This window comes from Pelophylax lessonae (assembly GCF_965119305.1).
Source record: "Pelophylax lessonae genome assembly, chromosome: 13".
Lineage (NCBI taxonomy): Eukaryota > Metazoa > Chordata > Amphibia > Anura > Ranidae > Pelophylax > Pelophylax lessonae.
In genome coordinates, this window is record NC_138780.1 from 48492608 (window position 1) to 48504218 (window position 11611).

Genomic DNA, 11611 nt, shown 5'->3' on the forward strand with positions numbered 1-11611 from the left:
CGTGTCATCGTTCAGATTTAGCTTCTGTTAAATGAAAAATGCATAAATTGCAATTCGATCGCAGACAGCAAGAAATCATCATCACGTATAAATAAAAAAAAGACACAAAGCTTAAGTCCCGGTTCACATCAGTGCGATGACAGACATGTGATTCGGAGCGCACTGCTCTGCAAATCACATGTGACGTCTGTGCAATGCAAATTGTATGTACAGATTGTACGGCTGAATTCGCATCGCATTCGGACGCAACTCGCACAGGACCCTTTTTTTGGGTCCGCAGCAGAATCGGATCCCATGGGTGTTCACACCTCTACGATCCGATTCCTGTCCCAACTGACAGTTCACACTGCGATATGCAAACTGATCTGGGGGTGTCGTTAACCACTTCTGGACCGGAAGGATTTGCCCCCTTAATGACCAGGCAATTTTTTTTTGCGATTCCGCACTGCGTTACTTTAAAAGCACTTTACTACCGGAGGATTTTCCTGCTTTACGTCCAGGCCACTTTTTTCAATTTGGCACTGCGTGACTTTAACCGCTTGCCGACTGCGGACAGTATATTTACTGCGGCAGTCAGCCCCGGCCAGGCAGAGTGACGTAGATCTACGTCGCTAGCCTGTCACCGGGTTTTGAGCCAATAGCGGGCGAGCCCGCCTCGGCTCGTTCACAGAGGAGTCCGGGCGTGTGACCGGCAGATCCGATGTTCGCCGGTCACACTACGATCGTCAGTAGAGCGGGAGAAAGGCGGGCGGCTTATGTAAACAAGCCGCCTGTCATTCTCCCCTGTGTAAAAATGGAGATCAGACGGTTCTACTATGTAGAACCGTTTATCTCTGTTTTTACAATAGGAGACCTGTCCCATCACAGTTAGAAACACGCCCCTAGGACACACTTAACCCCTCCCTGTCCAATACAGTTAACCCCTTCCCTGCCAGTGCCATTTTTACAGTAACAGTGCATATGTATAGCACTGATTACTGTAGTAATGTCACTGGTAACCCCAAAAGTGTAAAAAATGTCAGTCAAGGGTCCGATCTGTCCGCCGCAATGTCGCAGTACCGCAAAAAAAAACGCAGATCGCCGCCATTACTCGTTAAAAAAAAAAACACCAAAAATGACAAAAATCTTTCCCTTTGTTAGTAAACGCTATAACTTTTGCTCAAACCAATCAAAATACGCTTAGTGCGATTTTTTTTATGTAGCATAAAACAAATTGGCCGAATTTTAAAAAATTTTGATTTTTACATTTTTTGGGGGGGGGGATTTCATATAAAAAAAATGTGAAAAATATTGTTATTTTTGCAAAATTGTCGCTCTTTTTTTGTTTGTAGCACATGATCAAAAAATTGCACAGGTGATCAAATACCACCAAAAGAAAGCTCTGTTTGTGGGAAAAAAAGGACGCCAAATTCGTTTAGGTACAGCGTCGCACGACCGCGCAATTGTCCGTTAAAGTCACGCAGTAAAAAATCGCAAAAAACCCCCTGGTCAGGAAGGGGGTAAAATCTTCCGGGGCTTAAGTGGTTAACTGACAATTGCGTGGTCATGCGACGCTGTACCCAAACCAAATTTACGTCCTTTTTTCCCCACAAACAGAGCTTTCTTTTGGTGGTATTTGATCACCTCTGCGCTTTTCATTTTTTGCGATATTAATAAAAAAAGAGCGAAAATTTTGCGTAAAAATTTACATTTAAAAATTTACATTTTCTACTTTGACAGTTAAAGAAATATCCAATATATTCAATTTTTCTCATATATTTAGGCCAAAATGTATTTAGCTACATGTCTTTGACAAAAAAATTCTCAATGAGCGTATTTTTAACCGCTTTAAGACCGGAAGATTTTACCCCATTCCTGACCAGGCCATATTTTGCGATTTGGCACTGTGTTACTTTAACAGAGAATTGCGCAGTCATGCGGCGCTGTACCCAAATACAACTGACGTCCTTTTTCCCCCACAAACAGAGCTTTCTTTTGGTGGTATTTGATCACCTGTGCGATTTTTCTTTTTTGCGCTATGAAGAAAAAAATAGCGACAATTCTGAAAAAAAAAAAAAAAATATTTTTTACATTCTGCTATATAACATTCCCAAAAAAAATTTGAAATCAAAATTTTTGAACATTTTAGGCCAATTTGTTTTCTGCTACATATTTATGGTAAAAAAAAATCGCAATAAGCGTATTTTGATTGGTTTGTGCAAAAGTTATCGCGTTTACTAACTACGGGAAAGATTTATGTCGTTTTTATTGTTTATTTTTTTACTAGTAATGGCGGCGATCTGAGATTTTTAGCAGGACTGAGACATTGCGGCGGACAGATCGGACCCCTAACTGACATTTTTTACACTTTTGGGGGGACCAGTGACATTAATACAGTAATCAGTGCTATAAATATGCACTGTCACTGTAATAATGACACTGGCAGAAAAGAAGTTAACACTGTGGGTGATCAAAGGGTTAAATGTGAGCCTAGGGGCGTGTTTCTAACTGTATGGGGGTCGGGCTTGTGAAATGACCATAGAGACCTGTGATCCTATATAGAAGGATCACAGGGGCTCTATGATCATTCCAGATAGAATAACAGTCAGCTGTGTTTACATCAACTGACTGTTCTTCTCTTTCAGCAGGGAACGATCGCGGGTGGCAGGTGGCAATCGGACCCGTCGCCCTGTGCATCGGAGTCTCCGCTGCCAAGTGGGGGTGCACAAATGAAAATGTGCGCCATATTTAGCAACGTGCAAAAAAGTAGGACACAGTTACACGTGTACACATACACTATATTGTCAAAAGTATTGGGACGCCGGCCTTTACACGTATATGAACTTTAATGGTATCACAGTCTTAGTCCATACGGTTCAATATTGAGTTGGCCCACCCTTTGCAGCTATAACAGCTTCAACTCTTCTGGGAAGGCCGTCCACAAGGTTTAGGAGTGTGTCTATGGGAATGTTTGACCATTCTTCCAGAAGCGCATTTGTGACGTCAGGCACCGACGTTGGATGAGAAGGCCTGGCTCGCAGTCTTAGCTCTAATTCATCCCAAAGGTGTTCTATTGGGTTGAGGTCAGGACTCTGTGCAGGCCAGTCAAGTTCTTCCACCCCAAACTCGCTCATCCATGGCTCGGAGACTGTGAGCCAGGCCTTCTCATCTAACATCAGTGCCTGACCTCACAAATGCGCTTCTGGAAGAATGGTCAAGCATTCCCATAGACACACTCCTAAACCTTATGGACGGCCTTCCCTGAAGAGTTGAAGCTGTCATAGCTGCAAAGAGTGGGCCAACTCAATATTAAACCCTACAGACTAAGACTGGGATGGCATTAAAGCTAATGTGCGTGTAAAGGCAGGCGTCCCAATACTTTTGACAATATAGTGTATAAACGCATGTAAATACATGTATGCATATGTACATAAAGTCGTTTTTTTTTTTGTCAAAAAATAGGACATGTCTAAACGCACATACTTTAGGCACATTTTTTTCCATAGGATCCCTGCAGCTCTGCCAGCAACAACCCGTTTTCCATGCAGAAAATATGCATATGCTATAGTGAATAAAGCCTTAGGTTAGGTTCCCATTACTGCTCGGGATCACATAATGACACACATTCCTGACCCTTAGTCAAATGCACGGCTCTTACCACTATACATTCTTATTGGCACCCCTGGGGGTGTGTCTAAGGCATTTGGTTGTCAAATAGAAGCGATCCAGTGGCTTTGCAGTCAGTGACTTCAACACACTCCTGTTATTCCCAGTTCCCCTACCTGCATGCACCCCCACCAAGCATAGCAGGCGCCACCGGGTAGGGGGTTCACTGATGCATTCTCTTATCTCCCCTTCCAGTTACTGACCCGAAAGCGACATGTACAACAGATTCAACCGAGGCTTGGCTGCTAGCCAAGCTAATTTTCTTAAGCCCCGTACACACGTACCGATCGTCGGCCGAACGATCGGCCGTCTTTTGTCCAGGGCTGTCGTGTCTGTTGAAAACTGCAAAAGACTGCACACGAATTTTGTCGGCCAACAACAGCCGACTGCAGAAGTGATGTCATGTGATGGTTCACTTTCCTTGTCTTTTTTCTTTTCTGAGCATGCCCAGTGTTGCAAATCTGCTGTCTGTCGGCCGAAATCTGTACTGACTGGCGAACAATCGGCCGTTCTGGTGTTGGCCAACGAAAATTGTAATGCCTGCACGACAGATTCTGTTCGGCCGAAAATGCGCTGTCGGCTGTCGGAAGCATCATACTGACAAGCCTACAATCGGCCGATCGTTCGTCGGCCGAATATTTACGGCCGACAATCGGTACGTGTGTACGGGGCTTTACACTAACAAACCTATTTACATCTAGTACACTTAGCTAGAGGGTGCTACGCTGAGAACCTTTTTTAAGAACATATCTCCAATCTGGATCATTATATCGTTGAACTATTTTAAAGGAAAAGGAAACATGGATCTCCAAGCCAACTTTCTTTGAGTTTTGCATAGTGTTAGAACTTCGGATTGACCGATGTTGGCCCGAACTGATACAAGTCCCTGCCCCTTCTTGCAAAGAACAACACCCCTTATACATGAAGCCCTAAACCCCTGCAATCTTGTGCCCAACCCTTTGCCAGAGTACTTTCCATGATGCTCCCTTGTCATTAGCCTTTTATATTCCAAAGAAAGGAATGTCCACGCAAAAGAAGTATAGTTGCTGAACTCTACTGGTGCTACTTCAGAAGATGGCAATTACAGTCACATTACATAGACATACTATCTGGTGTCACTGGACAGTATTTTGCCAATCACATATAGTGGATGATCCGCAGCAGTCACATGTGAAAGCAGCATACAACACTTCACCTCCAGCCATCTTCCCTTCTACAGTCTCTCTCCTTCCCATGGTCATTAGTACTCACTCAGAAGGCTCTGGCTAGCCTTAGTGCCGATTCACACTAGTACGACTTGTCAGGCGACTTGTCAGCCTGACAAAGTCGCGGACCCCCAGGAACGGTTCTAATAGGAGCGACATAAGTCGCTCCGACTTAGAAAAAGGGTCCTGTACTACTTCGGGGCGACCTGGAGCGACTTGCATAGACATTCATTTTATGAAGTCCGTTCAAGTCGCGCCGAAGTCGCAGTGCACGCGACTTCACAGGTCGCCCCCGAAGTCGTGCCGCTGCAGTGTGAACCGGCACTTAGGCTATCTGTGTCCAGCTCATGACTCCCTGTTTATCGTTCCAGAGACAGGAACACTTCCACCACACCCCTAGCTATAGTACACTTCTGCCAGGTCATCCAGGTAAGTATGTACCCAGCGCTGTCTAATCCTAAATTGCCTAATATGTATCTCTATAAATTATTTGTGCAAAAACATAATGTTTAAATCACAATACATAATACTTATAAAAGTTCACAGGTGTTGCTGCGCCGGTATAGGCGGTCAGTTCTTTTTATACCCCTTTAACCGCTTGCCGACCGCCGCACGACTATATACTGCGGCGGTCAGCCCCTCACAGGCAGAGTGACGTATCGGTACGTCACTAGCCTGGGAGGGTCTGGGGGGCGAGCGCGCGCCGCCGGCGGCGCGCTCCCGCGCGGTCACGGACCCCCCCCCCCCGCGCGTGTGACCGGCGGACCCGATGTCCGCCGGCCACTCTGCGATCGGCGGGGGAGAGGGAGAAAGTCAGGCAGCTTGTGTAAACAAGCCACCTGTCATTCTCCTCGCTGTAAAGACACTGATCACACGGATCTACTATGTAGATCCGTTGATCAGTGTCCTTACAGCTCAAGCCACAGCCAATCACAGTAGAAAGCACGCCCCTAGGGACACACACAGCCCCTCCCTCCCAAATAAAGTTAACCCCTTCACTACCAGTGTATTTTTACAGTAACAGTGCATATGTATAGCACTGATTACTGTAGAAATGTCACTGGTAACCCCAAAAGTGTCAAAAATGTCAGTCAAGGGTCCGATCTGTCCGCCCCAATGTCGCAGTCCCGCAAAAAAAAACGCAGATCGCCGCCATTATGCGTTAAAAAAAAAATGACAAAAATCTTTCCCTTTGTTAGTAAACGCGATAACTTTTGCGCAAACCAATCAAAATACGCTTTTTGCGATTTTTTTTACCAAACATAGGTAGCATAAAACAAATTGGCCGAAAATGTTAAAAAATTTTGATTTTTCCTTTTTTTTTGGGGGGGAATTTCATATAAAAAAATGTGAAAAATATTGCTATTTTTGCAAAATTGACGCTCTTTTTTTGTTTATAGCGCATGATCAAAAAATCGCACAGGTGATCAAATACCACCAAAAGAAAGCTCTGTTTGTGGAAAAAAAAAGGACGCCAAATTCGTTTAGGTACAGCGTCGCACGACCGCGCAATTGTCCGTTAAAGTCACGCAGTGCCGAATCGCAAAATACCCCCTGGTCGTTTAGCAGCCAAATCCTCCGGGGCTTAAGTGGTTAAACACTTGGAAGAAGGTGAAAGTGTGAACATCCCTCACTGTAAAAGTATTTTATGGTTCTTTTAATTTTTATGGTTTCTTTTATGGTTAGTTTAACCCATCACTAGTCAGTGAGTAAGGGCACAAAAGGAGGTGAGCACAAAGGCACTTGTTGGATCATACTGGCACTGGAAGAATAAGATAACCGGCACTTTAAAGGACTTATAGCTCGTGCACATTTTTTTGTACCGATTGCACTTTATATTTTAATTTTTTATAAGTATTATGTATTGTGATTTAAATATTATGTTTTTGCAAAAATATATGTATACAGATAAATATTAAGCACTTTATGATTAAACAGCTCTGGGTACATACAGTATCTCACAAAAGTGAATACACCCCTCACATTTTTGTAAATATTTTGTTATATCTTTTCATGTGACAACACTGAAGAAATTACACTTTGCTACAATGTAAAGTAGTGAGTGTACAGTTTGCATAACAGTGTAAATTTGCTGTCCCCTCAAAAAAAACTCAACACGCAGCCATTAATGTCTAAACCGCTGGCAACAAAAGTGAGTACACCCCTAAGTGACAATATCCAAATTGGGCCCAATCAGCCATTTTCCCTCCCCGGTGTCATGTCACTCGTTAGTTAGGTCTCAGGTGTGAATGGGGAGCAGGTGTGTTAAATTTGGTGTTATCGCTCTCATTTTCTCATACTGGTCACTGGAAGTTCAACATGGCACCTCATGGCAAAGAACTCTCTGAGGATATGAAAAAAAGAATTGTTGCTCTACATAAAGATGGCCTAGGCTATAAGAAGATTGCCAAGACCCTGAAACTGAGCTGCAGCATGGTGGCCAAGACCATAGAGCGGTTTAACAGGACAGATTCCACTCAGAACAGGCCTCGCCATGGTCGACCAAAGAAGTTGAGTGCACGTGCTCAGAGTCATATCCCGAGGTTGTCTTTGGGAAATAGAGGTATGAGTGCTGCCAGCATTACTGCAGAGGTTGAAGGGGTGAGGGGTCAGCCTGTCAGTGCTCAGACCATACGCTGCACACTGCATCAAATTGGTCTGCATGGCTGCCGTCCCGGAAGGAAGCCTCTTCTAAAGATGATGCACAAGAAAGCCCGCAAACAGTTTGCTGAAGACAAGCAGACTAAGGACATGGATTACTGGAACCATGTCTTGTGGTCTGACGAGACCAAGATAAAGTTTTTTGGTTCAGATGGTGTCAAGCATGTGTGGCAGCAACCAGGTGGGAAGTACAAAGACAAGTGTGTCTTGCCTACAATCAAGCATGGTGGTGGGAGTGTCATGGTCTGGGGCTGCATGAGTGCTACCGTCACTGGGGAGCTACAGTTCATTGAGGGAACCATGAATGCCAAATTGTACTGTGACATACTGAAGCAGAGCATGATCCCCTCCCTTCGGAGACTTGGCTGCAGGGCAGTATTCCAACATAACAACGATGCCAAACACACCTCCAAGACGACCACTGCCTTGCTAAAGAAGCTGAGGGTAAAGGTGATGGACTGGCCAAGCATGTCTCCAGACCTAAACCCAATTGAGCATCTGTGGGGCATCCTCAAATGGAAGTTTTAGGAATGTTAGGTCTCTAACATTCGCCAGCTCAGTGATGTCGGCATGGAGAAGTGGAAGAGGACTCCAGTGGCAACCTGTGAAGCTCTGGTGAACTCCATGCCCAAGAGGGTTAAGGCAGTGCTGGAAAATAATGGTGGCCACACAAAATATTGACACTTTGGGCCTAATTTGGACATTTTGACTTAGGGGTGTACTCACTTTTGTTGCCAGAGGTTTAGACAATAATGACTGTGTGCTGAGTTATTTTCAGGTGACAGAAAATTTACACTGTTATACAAACTGTACACTCTCTACTTTACATTGTAGCAAAGTGTAATTTCTTCAGTGTTGTCACATGAAAAGATATATTAAAATATTTCCAAAAAATGTAAGGGGTGTACTCACTTTTGTGAGATACTGTACATTAATGCACCTGAGAGGAACATACACCTTTTATCCCAGCAGCAGTCTTGTAAACACATTCCACACACTGAATAGCGCAGGGATCACAACATCCAGGTGAGTAGACTCACATTAGAGAACACTTGGCCTGGCTTAAAAGTCCTTTTGTAACCCACTCTAGCCTCCACCATCATATGTGACAGGATGGCTATAGCCAGATCTTCTGGGTGTAGACTTATCACCCCCTGTCCTCCAGCCCTGTCCAGGGCTCTTGCACTAGGTGACTACATCTGCACAATGTGAGTATCTGGCTCCATTGCCCCAACTGCCTGCGGCTCCTCCCTACCTGGTTTATGTATGGGGAGTGACTCGCCCATTACATCACTACAGGAGGGCTGCAGCTAAAAGGGACCTAGCACCTATTTACACTATTCTCTGTTGCCACACATTATTATGGGACACAGCCACCTAGTGGCAAACTAGCTAACTGTTCCTGTCTATAGTGGTATCTGGGACCAAGCATCAGTAGCAGATTCTTTAGGTCCTTTAAGTTGCGAGGTGGGGCCTCCATGGATCGGACTTGTTTTTCCAGCACATCCTACAGATGCCCCATTGTATTGAGATGTGGAGAATTTGGAGGTCAAGTCAACACCTCAAACTCTTCATTTTGTTCTTCAAACTATTCTATAATTCATCAGACCAGGCCACCTTCCATTGCTCCGTGGTCCAATTATGATGACCATATGCACATTGTGGGCACTTTTGGCTTTGGACACAGGTCAGCATGAACACTCTGATCGGTCTGCAGCTACGCAGCCCCATATGCAAGTGTATGTTCTGACACCTTTCTATCTGAAACAGCATTAACTTTTTCATCAATTTGAGCTATAGTAGCTCTTCTATCGGACCTGACCACACGGGCCAGCTTTAGCTCCCCACATGCATCTTATGACCTTTTTGCCAGTTCACTAGTTTTCCTTCCTTGGACAGCTTTTGGTAGGTCCTGACCACTGCAGCCTGAGAACATCCCACAAGAGCTGTCGTTTTGGAGTTGCTGTGATCCAGTCGTCTAGCCATTACATTCTGGCCCTCATCAGAGTTGCTCGAATCATTAAGTTTTCTAACCACTTAAGCCCCGAAAGATTTTACCCCCATTCCGACCAGGGTTTTTTTTTTTCGATTCGGCACTGCGTGACTTTAACGGACAATTGCACGGTCGTGCGATGCTGTACCTAAACGAATTTGACGTCCTTTTTTTCCCACAAACAGAGCTTTCTGTTGGTGGTATTTGATTACCTGTGCGATTTTTACTTTTTGCGCTATAAACAAAAAAATAGCGTCAATTTTGCAAAAATAACAATATTTTTCACATTTTTTTATATGAAATTCCCCCCGAAAAAAATGCAAAAATCACAATTTTTTTAACATTTTAGGCCAATTTGTTTTATGCTACATATGTTTGGTAAAAAAAAAATCGCAAAAAGCGTATTTTGATTGGTTTGCGCAAAAGTTATTGTGTTTACTAACTAAGGGAAAGATTTTTGTCATTTTTGGTGTTTTTTTTTTAACGCGTAATGGCGGCGATCTGCGATTTTTTTGCGGTACTGCGACATTGCGGCGGACAGATCGGACCCTTGACTGACATTTTTTACACTTTTGGGGTTACCAGTGACATTACTGCAGTAATCAGTGCTATATATATGCACTGTTACTGCAAAATGACACTGGCAGGGAAGGAGTTAACTTTATTGGGGAAGGAGGGGTTAAGTGTGTCCCTAGGGGCGTGCTTCTAACTGTGATTGGACATGGCTACTGGTGTAGGAACAGTGATCAACGGTCCTACATAGTAGAACCGTATGATCACTATTCCTACACAGGGGAGAATGACAGGCGGCTTGTTTACATTAGCCGCCTGCCTTTCTCCCTCTCCACCGACGATCGGCGAGTGACCGGCGGACATCGGGTCCGCCGGTCACACGCACGGACTTCCTAGGGAACGAGCCGGGGCGCCCGCTCATTGGCTCACAAGGAAGTGACAGGCAAGTGACGTACCCATACGTCACTTTGCCTGGCCGGGGCTGACCGCCGCAGTATATGTACTTGCGGCGGTCGGCAACCGGCTAATTACTTCTGCTTTTAACATATCAACTTCATGGACACCATGTTTACTTGCTGCCTAATATATTCCATCCACTTTCAGATGCGAGATAATAAATGATATTTACTTTACCTGTCAGTGTGTATAATGTTATGGATGTAACACCCTCCTAGATAAGTGGTAGGCAGGTACAATGTAATTTGCTTCGTCTGCTTATCAGGGGAGCCTGATCATTAGTTTTGCCTGTTGCATGTGTCCATGTGTGATTCATCAGGTCTGAGGGAGTGTCCCCACTGTGTCCAATAGAGAGGCCTTTTGGACAGTGGAGAAAACCCAGCCAGTGACACACAGGCTTCCGTAGCTGTCCCAGTCGGTTGGCACAAACAGTGGTGCATCCTGGGATAGGCTATAAAAGCCAAGGGCACATGCAGCAGGGTGTCTTTGGGCGGGAAGCCAAGTCCCAGAAGGAGGGTACGGCTGTTGTCTCCTTCTGCAGTTGGGAAAGGTGGTCACAGGCAGTCGCCCTGGTGAACCTGAAGGTGTTGCTGATGCTGAACGCAGAGGTCCAGTGGATGCTGACAAGTGGAGTTTGGAGGCAATGGTGACTCTGGAAAAACAGTGTCCCTGAGTACAGAGGAACTTGCCCAGGGGTCTGCCAGGAAGGGGGCCACTCCAGAAGCTAGGGTCAGCAGACGGGTGTCAGCACATCGGTAGTGAGAGAAATGGGGGTGCCAGTTTCAGAACCCTGAAGAGAATATTTACAAAGGAGCATTTCATGTATCTTCACCCAGTGGCAAAGTGAGGCAGTGGCCTTGCCGCATTCTACAGTAGGCTGTCCCTACGACTGTGAATAGTTAATAGTTGGAGTATCCCACTCATCCCTTCTCCTATCCAAGTTCTCAATAAAACCACAAAAAAACAACATCCCCTGGATTGATTATTGACTGAGCCAAGAACTTTTAACGCTGTTATTTGTTGTCCGTTGCTAAGGATAACCCAGGGGGATCAGGAAAGCGTAATTCTCAGCAGTCCTCTAGGGGGCAGTGCTACATGTATACTGGATATTCCACCCATCTAAGGCAGGCTGTTTACA